Source organism: Procambarus clarkii, chromosome 57, assembly GCF_040958095.1.
Source record: "Procambarus clarkii isolate CNS0578487 chromosome 57, FALCON_Pclarkii_2.0, whole genome shotgun sequence".
In the NCBI taxonomy this organism is placed as follows: domain Eukaryota; kingdom Metazoa; phylum Arthropoda; class Malacostraca; order Decapoda; family Cambaridae; genus Procambarus; species Procambarus clarkii.
The window spans coordinates 7991634-8014807 of NC_091206.1; the positions used below are offsets into that span (position 1 = coordinate 7991634).

At 43.6% G+C, this 23174-nt stretch overlaps 1 protein-coding gene across 1 annotated transcript in view; it reads right to left on the reverse strand.

Annotated features, from left to right (window-relative positions):
• Positions 1-15831, reverse strand: part of LOC123745067 (GATA-binding factor 2) — a 147274-nt gene extending 131443 nt beyond the window's left edge. Inside the window, exon 1 of the mRNA XM_069306236.1 lies at positions 15493-15831. The gene's annotated coding sequence lies outside the window, so the exon portion shown is untranslated. The remainder of the gene's footprint in view (positions 1-15492) is intronic.
• Positions 15832-23174: the final 7343 nt, after the last annotated feature.

Genomic DNA, 23174 nt, shown 5'->3' on the forward strand with positions numbered 1-23174 from the left:
ACTGAAACTGCAATATTCTGAAAGTTTAAAAAAATGAAGAACTATAAATTTCTTACTTGGTAAAACCATTGAATTATTTAATTCACGGCTTTCGTGTACCTTGAATTACTGCGGCCTTATGTATAATTATTTACGCGGATAACAAGGATTTGTGCACTCTTAAAGTAACCAAATAACATTATTCCGAGTCTTCGAATTTCGATCTAAACAATTTTATTTAAAACTTAAAATTACATTTCTGCCAGCAATTTAAGTGTCTTGTATGAAAAGCCCCCAATCTCTCTCTCTCTCTCTCTCTCTCTCTCTCTCTCTCTCTCTCTCTCTCTCTCTCTCTCTCTCTCTCTCTCTCTCTCCTATTTTAGTGCAGCCGTGTCCTTAGACCTGTTTCTAATGAATCTCTCTATTTCATTGCATCTGTGTTCCGGTTTATGCCTAATTAACTATAGATATAACGGAACACGTCGACAAAGCAATTTTTGGAATATTAGAAACAAAATAAAAATATTGAGCATCAGTTTAGATGGACAGGGACGGTTGTGGAGCAGAGTTGATGGACACTTTCCATCATCAACTGGAGTCTGACTGATGACTCAATCCTGTGACGTCATAAACGTAGATGAGTATTTCTTCGTGATGAATGAGTCAGTCTTGGAGGCTGTGTGTGTGTGTGTGGGCGTGTGTGTGTGTGTGTGTGTGTGTGTGTGTGTGTGTGTGTGTGTGTGTGTGTGTTTACTAGTTGTGTTTACTAGTTGTGTTTTTGCGGGGGTTGAGCTTTGCTCTTTCGGCCCGCCTCTCAACTGTCAATCAACTGTTTACTAACTACTTTTTTTTTTTACTTGTGTGTGTGTGTGTGTGTGTGTGTGTGTGTGTGTGTGTATGTGTATGTGTGCTCACCTAGTTGTGTGTGAGTGTGGTCCACCAGGACCAGACCACTTCGCTATCCACTTATAATTAACCAACCAATCCACTCAGCCTCAGCTCTCTAGTAAGTATCATCCCTAGTTTAACCCTACACACTAATAGTTCAAGAAAAGTGACTCTCCCTCAGCCCTCTCCAATCCTCTTCTCTCTTTCCCTCTTCATCCTCCTTTTCATCCTGTTCAATTCTCCTCCTCCTCCTCTACAAGCTCCTCGATGGCCAATAACATCAAAAGAGGAGAATATCTGGGAGTCCAGCTGCCAATTGGTATCATTAGTGGAAGCGGGACACGGGTACTCGCCCTCTTGCCTGCCTGCGATCCTCACCTTATCTGATGAACCAACAAGACGCAGATTTACAGACTCCAGTCACGAACGGCTGATGTCATAGTGGTGGTGAGGGCGGAGGTGTTAGTGGTGTTGGTGGTGCTGTAGTGGTGCTAGTGGTGGTGGTGGTGGTGGTGGTTGTGGTGGTGGTGGTGTTGGTGCTATGGTGGTGAGGGAGGAGGTGTTAGTGGTGGTGGTGGTGGTGGTGGTGGTGCTATGGTGGTGAGGACGGAGGTGCTGGTGGTGGTGGTGGTGGTGGTTGTGGTGGTGATAGTGATGCTATGGTGGTGAGGGCGGAGGTGTTAGTGGTGGTGGTGGTGGTGGTGCTATGGTGGTGAGGACGGAGGTGCTGGTGGTGGTGGTGGTGGTGGTGGTGGTGGTTGTGGTGGTGATAGTGATGCTATGGTGGTGAGGGCGGAGGTGCTAGTGGTGGTGGCGGTGGTGGTGGTGGTGGTGCTATGGTGGTAAGGGCGGAGGTGCTGCTGGTGGTGGTTGTGGTGCTATGGTGGTGGTGGTGGTGGTGGTGCTATGGTGGTGAGGGCAAATGTGTTGGTGGTAGCGGAGGTTGAGGTGGTGGGACTTACCTATCAATACTTACCTTTATATGTTTACGGGGAGTGAGGCCTCGCTTGTAAGCCCCGCCTAATAGCCTAATTGTATCCCTTGTGCTATAGTTTAACTCTCTAGAAGTTTGAGTTCTTTGTCGAATCTGGCCATAAAATTGTGGATGGAGGCAACTTCCACATCTTTCAGTGCAGTCCACTTATTGAAAACCCGATGATTGATTGATGAAGAATAAGCCACCCAAGAGATGGCACGGGCATGAATAACCCGTAAATTGAGAACTAGTTCAGGGACCGAGTATTTCCTTACAACTCTTCGATTCGGCTGCGTTTCCAGGATTCTGGCTTAGCTTTTTGTCCTGATAATTACATTAGCTTATGTCCTTTCTACCTACTTTCTCTCAACTTATGCAGGCTATGTTCACTTTGTCAATTCCCTTCAGTATCTTGTATGCTGCTATTATATCTGATCTGTTTCATCTGTTCTCTTGGGCTGTGAGATCTAGTTCCATTAGCCTATCCACATAGCTTAACCCTCTCAGCTCTGACACTGATCTTGTAGCATACCTCCGTACTTTTTCAATTTTGGTTTTATGCCTCCTAGGGAGCGGATTACATGCTGGTGTTGCATACTGTACAAAGATTGTATAGATTGACTTAACAATTTGGGCTTCTAATCAACGTTTTCATATTTGCAAGCGTCCCATATGCGGGAGATGTTACCCTGTTAATGTGTGCTCCTGGGATTAGCAATTGGATTTATACCGATTCCGAAATGGGGGTTAAAGGTAAAGGGGAAGGAGATGGTCACAATTGCGTGATGAATCAAATGATTGTAATAGCTCAGTCGATTAAGGCAGCGTCTGGGATGCCCTCGGACGCAGGTTCGAATCCTCGTCACGGCCCTTGTGGATTTGTTCAAAGGAGATGGTGGTATAGGATGGGGGATGTGGTGGTGTTGGTGGTGCTTGGGGAGGCAGTGGTCATGATGGTTATGGTGGTGGTGTCATGTACACACACCCACAACAAGAAACAATTAAAAAATAATAATATCATTTTGTCTGAAAGGAACAACCCATCCAGCTATCAGTTTCTTGTATCAAGCACTCAATTATCACTTTCCCCAATAACATGGGCTGGGCGGTAGAGCGACGGTCTTGCTTCATGCAAGTCGGCGTTCAATCCCCCGACCGTCCGAGTGGTTGGGACCCCCATTCCTTTCTCCCATATCATCCCAAATCCTTATCCTGACCCCTTCCAAGGGCTACATAGTCGTAATGGCTTGCCGTTTTCCCCTGATAATTCCCTCACTTATCACTGACCATTCCTACTTTACCAGAAATATAAACTTAATTGTTAGAAAAAACGACATAATAATACATGATGATGTATGATGTTGCAGGTTTACAGGATTGGAAAACACAGCTCGTAATTAAAGAGAACAAGGAGAGCCCCAACTTGATATTTGGAATTATGAAGACACTTCTGTCCCAAAGAGAAGAATTATTGAAAGGCTTTTATCGTTACTTGAAGTTAGATCACAGATATTTGTGCTGTGTTTGGAGTGAGTTTGAGCCGGGATATGCCCCAGGATCTGTTGATGTGGAAATTTCTACAACTTCATTTCTATGATTAGTTTTTATTAGTTCTATTTCTAATGGTCTTATTTATCTTGATTTTATGATATACATATATTGTGTCAATATCTCACTTACCTCTCTAATGCTACTCCTCACTTTGTTTTTGCAATGTATATCAAAATCAAACTGTAATCTAAATGTCACTCTATGTCAAAAATGTAAATATGATTTAGACTGCTGTACATCTGTTTAGTTCAGTGATTACTCTAATGATTCATAAGTTGTTACGAATAAATTTTTTTGACTCTCATTCTGATAATGACAATGTCTTCGAACTGTTATTATGACTCTTATGTAATTAATGTATTGTGATGTTTATGTAAACGTTCCCAATTATAAACGTACAACCATTTATGAATAAAGATTTTGATATGAATTGGTTGTTGGGGGGTGCTAGAGAACGAGGTGATGTTGGTTATAGAGGTTAAGGCAGGGAGACGGGTGTTATTGGTGATATTAGAGCAGGTGGTTGTTGTTCTAGACACGTACACTACAGAAGGCATAAGTCACGGACCTGGAGGAGGAATAAGACACGGACCTGGAGGAGGCACGGACCTGGAGGAGGCACGGACCTGGAGACACGTACACTACAGAAGGCATAAGTCACGGACCTGGAGAAGGAATAAGACACGGACCTGGAGGAGGCATAATGCCCCCTGTAGCAGCCTTAAGGCCGGTACACTGGACCATAAATAAGACGCGGACGATTAAGTGAGTAACTCCCTAACACAACAAATTATCCCTCGCTGTTCCTGCTCGAGTTAAGTGTAACACGCTTACTTCAGCGCCTATATAATGGTGTTACTATAATCACTATTGGTTATATGGCATCCTATATTTTGGCCATTTTCCTGCGAGCCTTCAAAGTCCTTCTGTCCGGACCGCTCACGAAACATTCAATTATTAGCGGAGGTCAGCGTCATCGTAATGGCCTCTGCCAGGCGCTTTCCTCAATACTTGCCAGTGTGAAGCCGGCACCTTTAGGAAACGGAATATTCAAAAGACAAAGTAATGGCAACTCGTTTACGCGTTTATGATAAATTTATTGCTTGTATAACAGAGCCGACCAAGGCGCCACTCAACGCCCAGTGTTCCTGCACTACCTGGATGACCATATTTGGCTCCTGAACAGAGGAGAGACATTACGCTCTTTTAAAAGGCCTTCCTTCCCTGGCCCCACCTCGTCAGTACCCGCGCCATACCTCGCTAACGGCCCCCTTTACCGATGAGTTCCACGCACATTTCTCACCGCGGGAATATGACTTTAAAATATGGACGTGGATGGACTGATTCCTGATGCTGCAGCCGCCGCTACTCAGGTTAAGTGCAACGCTTTTGTCGAGAGAGAGAGAGAACTGAAGCTTATTTAGACGCAGTCATCCATCGCCACATTACCCAGGGAGATGGAAGGGTTGAAGTGGTATTAAGACCTTGTAGGAGCCGGCCTGTGAATAGCCACACCAGTCCACCAGCAGCTATTGTGGTGTCAACATCTGCATCATCTTCAACAAGAACAAAGTAGAGCCATAGAGTAGAAGAGGGTGAGAGCTGAAGCGAGAGACTGTGGCCAGGAGACTGTGGCCAGGAGACTGTGGCCAGGAGACTGTGGCCAGGAGACTGTGGCCAGGAGACTGTGGCCAGGAGACTGTGGCCAGGAGACTGTGGCCAGGAGACTTTGACCGAGGGAATCTATGAGTTTGGTAGGGTATAAGAGCTTGCCGGAAAGATTTGCGAGGAATTTAGGAAGAGTTGGAGAGAGACTTTAAGGAGTAAAAATGGTCTGAGACCCTGAGGGAGAGACGTATGTGAGACTGAGGTGGTGACTGTACTGAAGATAAATTTGCGTGATGGGTCAGACACGATCGGGGCGACGAGCCCAGCACCCACTCAACAGCATCTCGCGCCATTAGGTCTCGCCGCCTGGCGAGTAATCGCCCCAAAAAATCTCCCCAATAATCGCGCTGCCAAAAAATCTAACCGAAGTCGCAAGATATATCGCTCGGAATCACCGATTGCTTTCCCCAACTAATTGTCCACAACTGCTATGATCTCGGGAACCTTGCTCCGGCTCGCGAAATCCAGCGTATAATCGTGGAAAAACTTCGGAATAATCGCCAAAACCTTTTGCCATAATGACGATATTATCCCAAACACATGGCTAGTTCTGGGAGACTCGCGCCTAGGAACGGCTTGCCTGAGATTCCCCGTAATTATAGATTCTTTTGTTGGCTAGTGCCGACTTCGAAGCCGGCCATTGTTGGCTTTATGGCACCTCGTTGATTCATTAGGCTACGTTATCTGAGGCATAAATCTGCTCAACCCTTATTTAAACATAAACTTATTGGAGCAGCGAGCCATCTTTTAACACAGGGCTGTAGTTCCGGGCGAGATGGTCATGGGTGCGGGGCAAGAACGAGGTCCCTAGGTGGATCGTAAGCTTGGAGAGGCAAGAGGTTAAAGCATATGTTTGGTTAAGCATCTCATGCAGTACTCTCTTGCACAGTCCAGCCCCTTTGTAAAAAGGCGCATTCACACCCACCGCCACTTTGCCTAACCGCATGCTAATTGCCACACGAAAACCGCTGCACAAGACCGCTAAATTAAGAGCCATTTTGGCCCGCCCGCTGCGAAAACTTTAGGCCCGCGGTGCCTGGTCGGCAGGCGGCGGTGCGCGCACGCAGAGGGGCCGGCGGCGGCTGTCTGTCTGAAGAACATACCTGTAATCACGGGTTTTCTTCGCTCTCGCAACACCATAAACAGTTTCACGAGCAAAATATGATTACTCCGCCAACCACGAGTCAGAGAGGCCCAAGCAGCGGCGCTCAGGACGGGATAATTCCGGCACTTTTCTCCCCAAACCAGAGAGGTCAAGATACAATCAGGCCGCGACGGCCAGTCCAAGCGTCTCTGCCGCGCAGGCGCAGATAATTTTCTGGGCACGACCTATCAAATATGATAACTATGTTTATATTTTATAACTCACAAAGGTAACCCTTCCTTTGCCATCATTATCAACACTGGTAAATGGTCCTGGCGTTGACACCTGTAGAGAATTGCAAAGTTCATTTTCGGGAATTTTATTGCGGGTATTTAAGGTAGGTCCAGGTTATACGTGAGAGTTCGTGAGTTGGTGGTGCGTGGAGTGGTGGAGTTGTGGGTGGACTGGTGTAGTTGTGGGTGGTGGAGTGGTGGGTGGACTGGTGGAGTTGTGGGTGGACTGGTGGAGTGGTGGGTGGACTGGTGGAGTTGTGGGTGGAGTGGTGGAGTTGTGGGTGGTGGACTGGTGGGTGGACTGGTGGAATTGTGGGTGGTGGAGTGGTGGGTGGACTGGTGGAGTTGTGGGTGGACTGGTGGAGTGGTGGGTAGAGTGGTGCGTGAAAAGGTGCGTGAAATGAAAAATAATGTACGTAGCACTACGCAATGGGGTACTTGACGATAATAATACTAATACTAATAATAATGACAACAACACTAGCACATTCAACAAAAACAATAATACACTCAAACAAGAACTTGATAGAGTGTATATACAGCATTAACTCTCAATAAACTCAAAATGCATGGAACGACCGAGCAATTCGACGAGACAATTAAATGGGTAACAATTTCTTCACTTTACCTGCCCTTTCTGTCCGGCGCGCGAGCGAAGCGTCGCTCCATCCCCAGCTGCTGACCGGAAGAGAGGTGAGAAAAGGTAATCAGGCAGGTATAATCAGGAGGAAGACAGGTGAGAAGGAGGAGGAAGAGGAGGAGGAGGAGACAGACGAGGAGGAGGAGGAAAGAGACGAAGAGGCTAATAATGTATGCAGGAGATTGTAGCAAGTGAGTCAACCTATCATTCTACTGACACTGCCATTGTGGCTACCGCATGCGGCGTTAACATGTTAATTTCGTGGTCATACCCTTATTAACGAACGACAGCCGAGGAGAAGAGATAATGATGGGAGAAGCAATTGCACTAATGAAAAGGATGGCCATTCAAAATGAGGAAAAGTCCCATAAATTCTGGGAGTCCTTTGAGGAGGGAACCTGCAGTGGTTATTAGGGAATGGTTCTGAACAAAGAAATGATTTGAATAAATTTTAGAGCATACGAAGGCAGGGACATTAAGCTGTGAATATGTAGATCAGCTGTAATGAATAAATTGGTGTCGAGCTAAGCTTAGCAGCGCCAGAGGTTCCACTTCGTGTTTCAGTAGTCCATTTTCAGCATATTTGACCGCGAGATGATTGCACACACACACACACACACACACACACACACACACACACACACACACACACACACACACACACACATCTATATGCAGTTGAAAACTACGTATCCAAATGAATCAGAATCATAAAGGACTTTAGAAAGAAGCGTCTGGGTTAAGTGTAGTGAAGCAGGAAAAACAGTACTGAGGTATGAGGTTATGGACTAAGATTTCAGATTGAGACGTAGATCCCGAGATATGAATTTCAATCATGTCAACCACCATTGGATACACACATAACCAGATCACATAACGCGACCCACAATGGCGGGGCGCATGAGCTGAGGTACAGTCTTGAAAACTCTGGTAGCCAACTAATGTTATGTAAATAAATAAAAAAAATAATGTAACGTATAGAGTAAAATAAATATATACATATATAATTTTTTAAAATAGAAAATGGTAAGCTGCATATTGGTATCGGGTGAATGTCTCTGCCTTATCAAAGTTTCTGAATTTCAACAATTTTTTTTATGTCACATGACCATTGGTGGGAGTCAAGTTACGCTGTGTCTATACTATGGCTGTAGCCTCTGATCCCTGGAAACACAAACTGTAAATGTCTTTATTTTCCGCTTGTTACAACTTGTAATAAAGTTGTTACATCTTGGCTTAACGTGTTTATGACGTATTAGAACGTTGTTACAACGTGTTATATTGGTTGTTATAACTGGTTAGGTGTTAAAACTTGTTCGAACGTTGTACCAACGTTGTAGTTTCGGTGTGTGTTTGGCGGGATGTGAATAACGAGATGCTACGGGGATTATAGAGATAAGCATGATAACTGTGCTGCATCAACCCAATGGTCATCGTACTAAAACAAACCAACTCTGTACACCATCCCGATCATTGTCAACACTTGATCCACCGACACATTACAACACATGCTGGAGACATAATCCGAACACAAACCTGTCTGACTCCCAAAGGAACCTAAATATACTACGTTTTACGAATATGTGTAAGCTTATGTGTAAGAAATACTTACCTACGCCTGTTAAACCTCTTGGAACACTAAATTTAATTTCATTTTCTGGTCACGGTAGCACCTTAAAAAAAATAATAACAAAAGCAAAAAATATATATTAACATTCTTCTGTAAGCGAAGGTTTTGCCACTTGTTAAATTTCCAATTCGGTAATATTATACCAATATATGCTTCCTTTAAACTTCCCCGATGTATACTTTAAACTGAAGAATCTTTAGTAGTCTTCTACTTGGTCTTTGCTGCAATATGGTACAATTTATTGTTAAAACAATTGGAATTATTATTATTATAACTATTATTTTGCAGACGATGAGTCACAATAACGTTGCAGAAAATATGGTGACCAAACCACACGTCAGAAAGTGGAGAAACAACGTTTTGGTCCGTATTGGACCATTATCAAGTCCTATAACTTGATAATACTTACACGACTTGGTAATGGTCCAGGATTGGACCGAAACGTCTTTACTTCACTTTCTGGTGTATGGTTTGGTCATCATAACTATTATTTTATATATAGTCGGGGCAGGACTGGTAAACTTCATCTAGATTAAGGACGAATACCCCACAAGACGTCGAATGCGCTTCAAAACTGCTTTCTGTCGATTTTAAAACTTACTTCATTGTCGACATATATATTTACAATAAATATTTTGCGTGTCAAGTTGAAATTCCTCTGAGTCAGATTACTATTGGTCTTCGCCTCTCATGAAAGATAGAGACCTTGTTTAAAAACATCCAAACCCTGAAATAAAAATTATATATCCCCTTTTTGTTACATTCTTTTATTTAGATTGCAAATCGTTGCTAGTCTTACTAATGGATGCATACATGAAGGTTCATCATCTCTGGGTTCCAACATGTCGTTGGAACGCAGTCTAATCCAATCTAACGCAATCTAACCGTAATCTGAACTCAGTCTAACAGTGCCTGTAGATACTGCGAATTAAAGGAGGAAGAAAAAAAAATACAGGTCCATCTAAAACAAACAGAGGTTACCTGTGAAGCTAACCTGACGTATCCAAAGCCTAAATAAATAATGCAAGGATTAATAAACCCATTGTTAGGTCTAAATTAGAACATATGTGTGCACTATTTTCACCATGAAAAAAAGTAGATTTGGATTTGTTTGTTTAGCGGTCCCTCTGCGAAACAAATTCAACAGTACAAAGTGTCATGGTTTGGGAGGAACTGAACAGAAATGTATTTTGTACATTCCATCCATAGATAGCTATAGGTAAAATTTTTTAAAACTATCACAGTGCTCCCAGAATTCTTGATCATCACAAAGGTCTTGGGGCCGTTCTCTTAAGCAGAATGACCCCAAGCAGAATGACCCCAAGCAGAATGACCCCAAGCAGAATGACCCCAAGCAGAATGACCCCAAGCAGAATGACCCCAAGCAGAATGACCCCAAGCAGAATGACCCCAAGCAGAATGACCCCCAAAAGGGCTGAAAGCCCAAGCAATACATTTCACCTTTCGAATATTTAAAGACTTACTTTTAATAGCTTTTCGATTATTGATCTCCTCTCACAGAATGTGGGAAGAAGAAAGGGGTGATGTGGGAAGAGGGCGGTAATGAGGGATTAGGGGCTTGGAGGTGACGGGAGAGGGACGGCCACACGACACGCTGACCATCCCCGGGCAGGAGATAATACATATAATTAAATAAATCAGGCGACAAGCTGAGAAATGGGAGGTGACAGTTCCTGGGAGACGCGTGGCGGGACGAGGAAGTAGTTCCGCAGACCAAACGAGCAAACCTTAAGTTACAAGGTAAATTAATGAATATCGGTGGAGGGGGAGAAAGGAAGGAAGACAAGGAAGAGAAGAAATTAAAGGAAGGAAATGAAGGAAAGGCTAGAAAGGGGGAATATGGGGGGTGGGGACTTTTAGAGATGGAAACCTCACCTGATGTGTATCTCGAGGGAGGCTAAATTCACGCATTCAGTCGTCACTATTACCGCCTCCAAGATCACCATTTTCCCTACCACTATCACCAGCCTCCCTTGCACCATCACCACCACCACCGTCCCCCCATATTTCTCAGCCCCCCGCATGCACTGTGATATCTTCTCTACAACAATTCGTCAGTATCTCTGTTTTCACCTATTTAGTGGAACTCACTGGAGTCACCCTTTTTGCTTCACTGATATTCTGAATAATGACTGCAATAGGATGACTCTCATCTAATTGATCGAATTTCACACCGAATCGACTAATCCGTTAAAAATATGACTTAAGTAAAAATAAAGCTCAGTAATATGTATGTTTAATGTGCATAGACCTCAATAGATTAGGTGGTAAGGTAAGTCAAATATCAGGAGAACGTACTAAGCCAGTATCACTATAGAAATATAGTATCAAAATAAAAATGTTTAGGTAGGTTGCTTAGGTTAGGAGGTTTCTAGTTAGTCAAACCCCTTTAGCGGAAGGAGGGAGTTAGCAGGGGGGAAAGCGCCAAGCCATTACGACTATATAGAAACCTCCTAACCCGAGCAACCTACCTAACCATTTTTATATTGATACAATATTTCTACAGTGATACTGGCGACCAATTAAAATAACGTGCTTGCTGTATTGAGCGTTGATCCAGCTCGGTCTCTCGATTTCCCCACCGTAAGAAAAGTAGCGGTTTAACCTAGCGAAAAGCGTCAGAACCTATAGGCTACCCACATGACCTACACGAGCCAGTAATCATTAGGACCACGAAGCGTCAATATTACGGTTTGTTTTTAATTTCCATAAACTTCTGCAATTTTTACACCGGAGTCGATTGCGTATAAAAAATTGTAGTGAGGGCGCCTGACAGCTGGGTGGACAGCGCTTCGGATTCGTAGTCCTGAGGTTCCGGGTTCGATCCCCGGTGGAGGCGGAGACAAATGGACAAAATGTTTCTTTCACCTTGATGCCCTCGTTACCTAGCAGTAAATAGGTACCTGGGAGTAAGACAGCTGTCACTGCCTGCTTCCTGGGGGTGGAGACCTGCCCGCGGGGACACTAAGCCTCGAAATCATCTCAAGATAACTCAAGATAGTTCAGTAAGACAACAAACTGATCCACTGTGGGTTCGACAAGCTTAGAGATACTCTTGGAAGATATTGGAGATAGATTATACCTTCCACGAGATCAAATGTTATTTTCGAGTGTGTTAATGTTCAAACAACAAAGTTTCCAAATACGTAAAGTAATCATTAATAGTTTTCAGAGATTTAGAATTGCTTTTTACGGAAGCGCTCTCTCAACAGCAATACTGCCTTGTTATAACCCACACTTCCGTTCATAGATATGAAATCAAAGTAAAATAAAATTTTTCTTAATATTATCTTATGGTGTAAATTTGAGATCGTAGAAACTACATCTAATAAAGAAACCAGGAAAAATAAAAGTTAAACACAAATAAAGAGAGAGAGAGAGAGAGAGAGAGAGAGAGAGAGAGAGAGAGAGAGAGAGAGACATTACCACCACACTTATACGTCACGTCAGCAAGGGAACACAATGAAGGGGGAATGACATCACACACACATACATTACCCGGATCACTCATGGCACCTGCTCACTCCATTGCAGGTGTCAGCCAGATAAATCTACCGCACCGACGCGCCCTGTCACCGTAAACACACAACCCAAGCGATAATCATCCCTGATACCAAGAGCATATGTGATGTTATAGGCATTGTTATTAGTACTGGCACTGTTATATTAGTACTGGCACTGTTATATTAGTACTGGCACTGTTATATTAGTACTGGCACTGTTATAATAGTATACTTCAGCGGTATCTGCCGTTGTTTGGGTCTGTATCTCATCTATACATCTATGCATCCATCCATTCATCTCTCTATCCTTCTAGCTATTCGTCTATCCATCCATCCACTCCGTTCATCCATCCATCGATCCATCCACTCCGTTCATCCATCCATCGATCCATCCACTCCGTTCATCCAACTATCGATCCATCCATGTATCTATCCATTTATCCCTCAATCCATGCATCTATCTGTATATCTATCCATCCATCCGTCCATCATTCTATTTATCTATCGATCCATCTAACTATCTATCTGTCTACATCCATCTATGTATTTATCCATACATCCATTCATCTATCCATCTATCTATCAATCTGTCTATCTTGTCTTCACTGTAAGACATGATTGATGGATAGATAGAGACTTCCCACTGGAGTTCCCACTCCAGTGGAAAGTCTTCCTGTTTTTTTGGAAAGTCTTCCCATGAAAGAGTTCGCAGTAAACTCTACGTTTCTCAATAACCAGATTTCATTTAACGATTTAATTTCAGGCAATGAAAATAGCAAGTGGGGTAGGATTACAGACCCACAACTCTGAAGGCATTTTATTTAAGCCTATCTCGACCAGTCTATGTCCGTCCCGTACCCCAGACCAATCCCAGTGCAAATTGGACAGCTTGGACAGCCAGACAAAAAGACCTTCTCTTCAGTAGAATAGATTTTTTAATTCCCCCCTATAAAGAAGAGGTACCTAGCGGTGCCCGGGATAGTCTGTCTCCCCTCCAACTCCCCATTCCTCTTATTGCTATTTTTTACCTTCTTCTTCCCTTCTCTTCCCCTCAATTAACAACCATGCCTTAGCTCTCCACTCCAACCTCAAACAAACAGACATTTCCATTTATATGTAGTGGGGGTACCAGGCTGCACTTTGGGTTTCTTCCCCTCATCTCACCCTAAATAACCTAAAAGGGGTACCACCTCTGGTGCATTTGTAGAGACCCATAGCCTCGGAGAAGAAAATGAGTACTCAGAAAAGACCTTGTGGATCAGTGAGCATTTTGATATTTTCTTTTCCTGCCACCCCTATTCTTTTTGTGTGTGTGTATATATATATATATATATATATATATATATATATATATATATATATATATATATATATATATATACATACATGCCTAAACATCTGTAATTAGCTGTTAAACTAATCCAAGCTTTAAACGTTGCATGTATATCTATAACAAACATACACAATTTATCAATCAGACCGTATGGAGTTGACTAGACTTGACACCTGCTAGATCCTTGAGCTGCTCTTAATATCCAGAAAAGTCTCCTCTCCCTCTTACCCCGTTCCCCTTTTCTATATTCACCCCACAAACTCTTCTCTCGTCTATCTCCACTACTCTTTTCCCCTTTTCCAAAACTCGCCCTCAACGCTCCCAGCCCCACCACATGTCCCAATCCTTCCCTCAGGGGTGTGGGTAGCGAGTCCTGGACTCTCCGGTATTGCACAGCAAGTCCACCGTGGCCTCCTCTTGATACCAGATACTCTCCCGCGATACCACCACCCTACTATCGGCGATATCTAAAAATTCATCTATAATCCGCGAGCTATAAATCTATAATTAGAGGTTGTGGGGGACGCTTCATCTGCAGGAGAAGTGCGTCGGTGTTATCAACTTCTTCGTGAATGGTAAGAGCGGAGGAAAAAATACCTCAATAAATTGTGGTATTTACCGTAGATTACGGCGCTGGCCAGTGGAAGGGTTGAGGGAAGGGAGGGTTGAGGCCTGGGGAAGGGTAGGGGGAAGGGAGGGTTGAGGCCTGGGGAAGGGTAGGGGGAAGGGAGGGTTGAGGCCTGGGGAAGGGGGTGCCCTAGACCGGCTCATTATCACAGGGGCGGGATACAGGTGGCCTCATTAATATTCATATTTTTGTCCTTGATGGGGCTGCGAGCTCGCGAAATATGAGAGATGATGGGAAGGCGGGGGAGCCGAATTATATCGCCTGGAAGCTCTCTCGTCTCTCGCTAGGGTCGGTCAGTCCTCCCTCTCTCTCTCTCTCTCTCTCTCTCTTGTCCTTCGACCTTTCCTACAGTAACCTCCAGGTCCTGTGTCAGGGCGAGTCCTCTTCCTGCCACTGACCAATCCTCTCACTTGCATGCTTGCACTCTCGTATTGCTGGACTCCAGTGTCCTTCTTACTACTCCATCTATATATCATCCAATCCATCTTGTCCTCTGTGCTTCGTCCTTGACTCCTCATTCTCTGTGTCTCGTCCTCTGTTTCTCGCTTTGTGCCTCGCTCTCTCTCCACTTCACTCTGTGCATCATCTTCTGCACCTCGTCCCGTGTCTCTTTCTCTGCACCTCGTCCCGTGTCTCTTTCTCTGCACTTCGTCCTCTGCCACTGGCCTCGAGAAGGATGATATATTCTCCTACTCGGTAAGAGATTCACTTTTCCAGAAGTAAATGAATTGTTATTATCTTTAAGAGCTCCTTCAGGCGTCTTCGTTCACTTGGTGCTGAGATTGATGGTATTGTTGACAACGTTTCGGTCACGACAATCGACTTGAGAATGGTCCAGGACTGACCGAAACGTCGTCGTCCCTTCATTTTCTAGTGTGAGGATTGGTCAACATACTTCAGCCACGTTATTGTGACTCATCGTCTGCACAGTACGTCCAGCCTGCTTTTGCACACATTTCTCTTCAATAGTAGTTATAACGCGACCGAAAATGACAAACAGGCTCACACCCAGGGTTTCCTACATCTTAAAAACGTAACTACGTAAGCAAATGAAATAGGAACGTACCTCAAAATATTGGTGGCTTCTTGTCCTTCGAAGAACAGCACTCTTACCTTACCTGTAATGCCATAACAACGAATTATTTCTATACGTTAGGGGAATGACTTTATACGTTTCAATCATAGATCACAAATATAATAAAATCATCACATTAATTATCAACTTTAAACAGATACACACACATATATATATATAAGCTCAGATAAAGGTGACGCTTGAGGATCGACTAGTTACCTACCGTATGAAGGGTGAGGGCGCTGGTGGGCCTCGTCTAGTGGGGTCAGCCTGAGGCAAGACGATCACCACAAGATGAGAAACTTGACGAGGAATTGTAGGTGTAGAAAAATATGATATTACCACTGCAGTAAAGGCTTGTCTTCGACAAGTAAAACACTAATCTTCCAGCAAAACACTAATTCAAGTATCCGCGCCCATAATAACACATTTGCTCGTCTAACTATAAGATACAGTAGACTAAAATCATTCCGACTGGATACATGTTGCTCATATATGGCTGTTATGAGCGGTAACGATTTTCTAGCACTTCTTTAGAGTATAAAGTTTAGACGTTTCCCGTCACGTTTATCATAACACTACCTTCACTGACCACTGTAAACAGCTGAATGGCCTCCATCCGTCCTCAGGTGTTGCTCGTCTATGCTGCGGCCGACCCCGAAAGACGTATTCGTCAGTTTTTATTACTGTGGTTTTCTAACTTGTTTTTCTCAAATTTAAATTAATTTTATTATATATTAAAAACTGGTGTATAGATAGTCCTGAATTAGGTTAAGTTAAGTGTTCTTAACACTTAAATATTGTCTCTCAACCCATCCTCGACTCAAGTCCATTACATTCAGCAGTCAACCCCACAGACGCATTCATAAATTTGAACATGCTGTTCATTCAAAACGGGAATTTTCTCAAGTATAAATTAATATTATAATATATTAGCATATTGTGTATATATAGGCATAGGATAGGATAGGTTAGGTGTTTAGGTTCTGTTGGCGATTATTTGTATTTGTAGTACGTGGGTGAAGCATTTATAGCGTTGTGGTTCGAACAAAATTCGTCAGTGAAGCACTTGTTCCGGAAGTGTTCGAACGTCAGCAGTTGTGAGTCGTGTGTAAATCGCTTTTCATTCATAAACAGGGGGTTTGGCGGGTGCATGGAATCACTTTTGGATCTTTGTTTGGAGGATGGGCTGTGTCTCTTGGCAATATTTTGTGTTTGAAACGAACCCGTCCTCGACTCAAGTCCATTACATACAGCGGTCGACCCCACAGACGCATTCATAAATTTTAACATGCTGTTCATTCAATAGCATATTGTGCAAATATAAGCATAGGTTAGGTTAGGTTAGGTTAGGTGTTTAGGTTCTGTTGGCGATTATTTGTATTTGTAGTACGTGGGTGAAGCATTTACAGCGTTGTGGTTCGAACAAAATTCGTCAGTGTTGTTCCGGAAGTGTTCGAACGAAATTAGTTGCAAGTCGTGTGTAAACCGTTTTTCATTCATATACAGGTGGTTTGGCGGGTGCATGGAATGGACTTTGGGTTTTTGTGTATGAGGATGGGCTTATAGAGATCCCATTCAAACATAGTAAGAAAAAGCAAATCAATGCTCGAGAAAAGATTGAACGACATCCAATGTGAGACGTGCGTAGAGCGTTCTTCAGTCATAATCAAGGGGTTTGGTTGCTGGATTAACGAGCCTTAGGCCCAATATTTATGAGAACGGGCTGTTTACAGAGAAGTGGTTCGAAAAAAGAAGGAAGCACTGTTCAAGAAAGATTCGAACGTCATCAGTTGTGAATCAAGTGTAAAGTGTTTTCATTCGTAAACAAGAGTTTTAGCGGCTTGATTAACGAGCATTTGATCTTCGTTAACGAGGACGCAGCCTGTCCTCATGTTCTCAGGTCCCCATGGCCAAATGCTCAGTCTTCTTTTCCTGATTTTCCTGTTTCTCATTTATAGCTGTGTCGCTCCACATACATTTTCCAGTTTCATATTTACGTCTCTTCCCTTTTTCATTTTTCCACCCTTCTTGTTCATCTTTTCCGTCTATATATCCCACATGATTTTTTGTTCTCTTCCTCTTCTTGTTTTTCTTTCCTCCTCATTAGTGTCTTTTATTTTGTCGTTTCATTGTAGTTTTCATCTACCAATTTAACACACTAAATTTTCCTCCTCCTCCTCCTTCCTTGTCTCTTAATTTTTCGGTACTTTTATCTTTTCTCCCTATTCTCTAACACCTATTTCATGCATCTTTACCTCCTCCATTTCCCCCTTTCGTTTATCAACGCTCAAACATATATATGACCAAGCAACCTAGGCAGTAGCATGTGCGTGAGAGAGAGAGAGAGAGAGAGAGAGAGAGAGAGAGAGAGAGAGAGAGAGAGAGAGAGAGAGAGAGAGAGAGAGAGAGAGAGAGAGAGAGAGAGAGAGAGAGAGACTACTGTGTGATGGACAGCCACCTCACTCATGTATCATTACCCATCAACATCTTTCTTGATTCTTCAGCCCAAAATTGCGGCTGCAAACATTAGTCCTTTAATGTGTGTTATCGTCGGAGGTGAGGGAAGAGGAGGAGGAACAACTTGTCTTTCCTGCTGAGGGCTCATCTCGATGACTCGAGTTTTTTGTGTACTGTTCATGTTTTCTCATATGCTTTTTGCTGTTTGTGTGTGTGTGGGGGGGGGGGGGGGGGGGAAGCATGAGCGTTATTCATAAAATTTATAAATTCAGGGTTTTAATCAGTACTGATCTCTGTGGCAGCAAGAGTGAAAGCCAAAGTATTAATGGAAAATATAAAATAAGCATTCATTTAGGCCCCTTAATTCGACGTTTGGTTCTTCCCACAGCGCCAGAAGCTTCTCACACTACTGCAGGAACGAATGTAACTTTTCTTCTCATTTAATAAAGACGATGGAGACAATCTTCCTCTCTCGCAGGTTGACTGGTAGGAGCACTCCCCTCTCTGTGGTCGCTGAGGGTAAGCCTGACCCCTCTCTGTGATTGACAAGGTACAGTCTCACCCCCCTCCTCTCTCTCTCTCTCTCTCTCTCTCTCTCTCTCTCTGGTCGATGAGAGTAAGGTCTCATCCCTCTCTGTGGTCGATGAAGCAAAGCCTCCCAGGGGCTCAACCAAATAGCCCTGGTTGACGAAGACAAGCATGTAAACACAACTAATTCCATTATTTCTGTTACACCCGTCACATTATCGTGTCAAGCCATTATATCCGTTTAAGTTCATCCCTTCTTTCCCCTGTCTTCAATTAGCTGCTCGCCATCTATTGTGGCGGCAGTAAACTCCAACCAGCTCTAAATTATCCTCCAGGGAAGTGGTTCGTAATCATTTCTTTCTGTAATTACCGGGATGACAATCTCTCCCAACATGGCAGCCGTTACAATCACATGTAATAACGTGTAATTAGCCATCGTCTAAATAAAACAAAATGTAATCGTTTTTGTTGCTTATGCTTTTCCTCTCACCGTTCAGTTCATCTCGTGGTTGTTTTTGAAGCCTCCTCGAAGGTGTTAACGTTTTGTTCTGTTATTTTGCTATATTTTTTACTATTTTCTATTCGCTGATGTTGTCTCGCTATTAATATCGTACACTTTGAGCTCCGCATCACAATCATCAAAGTCTCTCTCTCTCTCTCTCTCTCTTTTTTTTACACTCTATATTTATCTCTCTTTGGATGCTATTGATCCTTGGATTATGATTTTGGCCAAAAGATATTGACCCGTGGATTAAATACACACATGTCTTAACCTCTGAACATGTAGTTAAGGAAACACCTTCGAAAGGAATTTCGCATTTAAATTTTACGTTATTCTTTCAAGTATGTAAAATAATAAACGGATGGATCTATGTATAATAGACTGATATATTTACGTATAATAATGTATGCTGGTAAGCGTATACCTGTGACATTTTCAGAGCGCTTCTCTTACGCTTCTTGTAGCAATATCAGAGACCAGTTTAGAAGATCTGAACCTCAATTCCCACAGACGGTGTTTGTAAGATCCTTCCGACTGAAGAACGAGAGACACATTTCTGATGGGGTTGTGGTGGCGGTAATGGGTGATGGGTGGGACGTGGCGGTTGCGGGGGGGAGGTTATTGCGGTGGTTGAAGTGATAGGCTGGGGGGGGGGTGGTGCTAAATAGGGAATTGTTGTTGTTGCGTGAGGAAGCTGAGTAGGTAGGTGGATTGGAAGCCAGGGAGGGCGGTGGGAGAAGTAGCTGTATTTACCCAATAGTGTCTACGGAGGAGTGAGGACTATAAGCCCTTTGTGCCCCCGTCTATTGTTACGTTACAATTAACCTATTCTGATGCTCAAATTTTTGGTGGAATTGTTGTTGTGTTGATTAAGGGGCGACGACGATCGTGGGTTTTGGTGGAATCAGGGACCAGATTCACGAAAGCACTTTCGCAAGTACTTACGAACCTGTACATCTTTTCTCAATCTTTGACGGCTTTGGTTACATTTATTAAACAGTTTACTAGCATGAAAACTTCCTATTCAACTGTTGTTATTGTTATAAACAGCCTCCTGGTGCTTCGCAGCTCATTAACTGTTTAATAATTGTAAACACAGCCGCCAAAGATTGAGAAAAGATGTACAGGTTCGTAAGTGCTTGCGTAAGTGCTTTCGTGAATCTGGCCCCAGGTCTTAAAGTTGCTAATGGAGGTGGTGGAGGTGGTAGTGCAACCCGTTTTCTTCATAGCACGTCGTATTTTGACGTATACTTTACCTAAGGCCAAAAACTGATGTACAAGAAAATGGCAGCGACTCGCAAAATTGACATAATGTGCCATTTTATGTTCGTTGGTCCTGTGGTTGGTTAGGTTAGGGCACTTTAGTACGACACTTTCTTGACGTTGGGAACGCTGGCGAGAACGGAGCGGGTAGTAGTAATGGTGGTAGTAATAGGGGTGAAAGAGGCGATGATTGTTGGGCGGCGGTAGTGGAGGTGGTAGTTATGGTGTTGGTGGTAGTGGAGGAGGTTGTATCGGCGGTGATAATAGTGGTGGTGGCCACGGTGGTGGTAGTGGTGGTAGTGGCAGCGGTGATAATAGTGGTGGTGGTAGTGGTGTGGCGACGCTCAGAGGAAAGACAAACTCGACTAAGGTGAGAATTACCGGGGCCGGTGGGATAGTGATCTAGGAGGCGGCGATCATTGGCATTACCGCGGGCCACGTCACACTCGCATTATTTATGGTCCCTCACCGGCCCTGATAACGTGTGGAGTGGCATCTCGCCTCTTTTGGTCGGGGTTCAGCAGGTGCGGTGATGTATGGGGCCCCTCTTCCCCGATGCAGGCGTTATGCACGGGTCCCAGGACTCAAGGACTCTCGGAGTGTCTCAGGGGCTCTCCACCTCGGGCTCTGGGGCTCACGGAATCAGATATTCAGAGCTCAAGGGTCTCTGGGAGTTCAGGGGGCTCCGTGCTCGTGGGTTTCTGGGGTTCTGGGTGATGATTGAACGTCAGTCACTGACTCATTATAAAGGTACGCGAGAGAGAGAGAGAGAGAGAGAGAGAGAGAGAGAGAGAGAGAGAGAGAGAGAGAGAGAGAGAGAGAGAGAGAGAGAGAGAGAGAGAGAGAGAGAGAGAGAGAGAGAGATGTGGGGGGGATACACTAATGCAGATCTTTGTACACAAAGCTCCAGCCTGATGTTGTCAAGAATAGCTTGTAAGTTCCTGCGATAAACATATCACAAATCTCTGATACAAACGAGAAATAGATCTGACATAGATTCTTATTAAATATACAGACGTAGCAAGGATATATATTTAAGTTCCGAATTTGAATAGATTCTTTTTTCCCCATTTTTTCTTTTTTTATCGAACACGATTATCGATTTTTGGTGAAGAATCTGTAAGATCTGGAGTCGTGTGTGTAGCATCTCCGCCCTCGCCCTCTCTGCGCCTCCAGCATATCGTCTCTGAATCAGCAAACGAAGCGCTCGACTTGTTAGCGTTTTCAGTTTTTTGTTTGTGTGGGCCTCGGGCGACAGCGGACGCAAATCAAATATTCTGACCCCATCTTTTTGTTTCGTTCAGTTTTGCTTTTTGTTTTGTGATACAGTATTGAAGCTCACAGCGTCCTCGCCGTCAAGTGGACAGAAAAGCACGTGAGCGTCCTCGCCGTGGTCAGAAAACAGTCACCTGTTTCCTCGGTCATCCTGTTTCTTAATTGATTCTACAATATCTCTCGAAAGTTGTGGAGAGCGGCTTCTAGATGCTCATTACATCCCAACATCGCAGCCAGAGGCTTTTAGATGCTTACTTGCTAGTAAATGAGCTGTCCCAAGTTATTCATGTAGAGTCCCAGTCTTCCCTGATTACATTAGACAATTCGCCAAAAGAAAACCCAGGAAGAATTTCAAGAAGAAAGCCAGCAATGGGACCTTCCCACAGCGGAGCAAGAGAGGCTGGGATGCTGGAAGCGGTCATTACGTGGGCTTTAATTATCCATTCAGACTGTGCCTTACTGAGCGACAGGTTACCTCGGGCTACTCTTTCCTGGCACAGACAAATGAAGACCTCGGGTCAACACGGTGCCATTCTGTAAGGTCTCGTAGGGCCCATCGAGTCTGTAAATTCGGCTCAAACATCGAACTTCTCGCTCATGGGCAACATGCGCCACAACAGACTCAGAGCCACTAAAGAGACGGCATTCATGAACATCAGAACGAGACTTCGTCTGGGTAAGAGTCAGCGAGTAATTGTCGATTTGCGCTTAGAGAGAGAGAGAGAGAGAGAGAGAGAGAGAGAGAGAGAGAGAGAGAGAGAGAGAGAGAGAGAGAGAGAGAGAGAGAGAGAGAGAGAGAGAGAGAGAGAGACGAACTAAGCAGTTAATGGTCTCGTAATGGAATGATTATTTTTAGGTTAGTTCCAATAGTGCTTATAGATGAGCGTACCGGAGCGCCAGGTGTGAACTTCTTCAGGAATCTCTTGGCTGACTTTCCTGACCCTGACCACTCCATGTTGTAAGCGCAGAGAAAAATCGCCGGCATCTTGGAATTCAGCAAACGATCAAGTTTATTTGAAATAAAAATCTCCTAAGCCAATTTTGTAAAATGATTTAAAGTATAAATCTCATTAATATTCACGAGCTAAGGGTATATACAAACGAATTTAAATGATCGTGCCTATTTTAAGAATTTCTTAAAAGGCTAAAATGGGCCCCCGTGTGGCCAGATTTATGACGAAGTGAACAATAATGAACTAAGACACGCGTCACTGCCCATCACTCAGGAAATAATACAACGTTATTTGTTATTTCGATAAAGATTTCAATCCTGAGACCCTAAACAATACATTCAGGACAGAAATAGGAGGCCTACAATCAATAAAGAATCCCTAAAGAGATCAGATACAGCGTTGATGAAAGGCTCTAACGGTGGGAAGATTGTCTAAGCCATTTTTTAAGCGAGAGACGTTCATCGTGAAGCCTGGCCATTCCCCCCCGCATACGCCCTTTAGACTCAAGCTTGATGAGATATGGTATGAGAAAATTGCACTATTAATCACCCCATATCAAAACAAGGCCCCAGGACCTGCCCAGGCGGTTAAAGAAACTAGCCACTTAGCTGCGGTCAGGGAAGCCAAGCAACCTTGAAAAGATGAGGAATTGACGTTGTTGGAACACTGGGTTTGTTTTCATCTTTTCTGAAGTCTTCAACTGATCGATATGTTATCAATATATTAATTACTCTCTGGTATATGTAATGCCAAGAGACGACTATTATATATTTTTCATATATACAACGCTTTATATAATTCATGTAAAGAGCTGCATTGAAATGAACACATTTAGTTGCTCTTCCGCTCTGTAAAGAGCATTTTCAGATGATGCTCTTAATAGAGTACAAGTGAGAAAACATATTTTTAGAGTACGTGGCGTCG